The following is an 836-nucleotide window of genomic DNA, read 5'->3' as shown; positions in this document are numbered from 1 at the left end:
CTGGTTTGACAGCAGATATTGTGATGGTTGTATGTGGAAATCAGAGCCGTATAGAAACTTTCATATAGCTGACAAAACAGATGGTAGCAGTTGGATGAGGAAGAAGAAGTAGGAGGAACAAGTTTGGTGTGAGTGTTGTTATTCTATACTTTGGCTTGAATCTGTTCACAATAAACTAAATGTCAGAAAGGTGCAGCTGAGAGGGAAACAGTATATAGGTTTGTTTTTCGCTGGTTTTCTGTCATCTGTCTTCTGCACATGCCCAGTTGGAGGAGAATTTATCCTTTTGGTGTTGATGGAGGTATTTGCAGAAAAAGGCTGATACCCCTGCTGTGGATGCATGTCGTATTTGCTCAAAAAAATAATGTTTTAAAATTTAGCTTAATGTAGAAGACTGCTTTAGCTCCTGTATCTACTATATGGGGCCCTGTCCTGTCCTGCTGAGCTCACTCTGCCCTGCTTGGTCAGCTTCAGGAAGCTTCCTCTAGCGCTGGAGGCTACAGTACGTAAACATACTATAGTAGTAGCAGGATTTCACTTCTTCCTCTATGTCAACTTCTCAAATCCATCCATACATGTCGGAGCTGAATCTGATCAGACATACGAGGTTGGACAGTGTCAACAACATGTGGAAACACCATAGCAACAACCTTAGCAACCAGTTGGACGGTTGTTTATGGGCATGTGTGATAAGATGATGTCAGTGAGGTAGAAAAAAACACTGCACATGAAGGGAACAGAGCAGCCCTGGCTTTTTATTTAAAGGCAGCATTTTAACATCCCATATCTTAACAGGATAAAAAGAACAGAAAATCACAAAAGGCAGAATAAGGCCC

Source organism: Scomber japonicus, chromosome 17 (genome assembly GCF_027409825.1).
Source record: "Scomber japonicus isolate fScoJap1 chromosome 17, fScoJap1.pri, whole genome shotgun sequence".
Classification (NCBI taxonomy): Eukaryota; Metazoa; Chordata; class Actinopteri; order Scombriformes; family Scombridae; genus Scomber; species Scomber japonicus.
Note: the sequence above shows the minus strand (reverse complement) of the source record.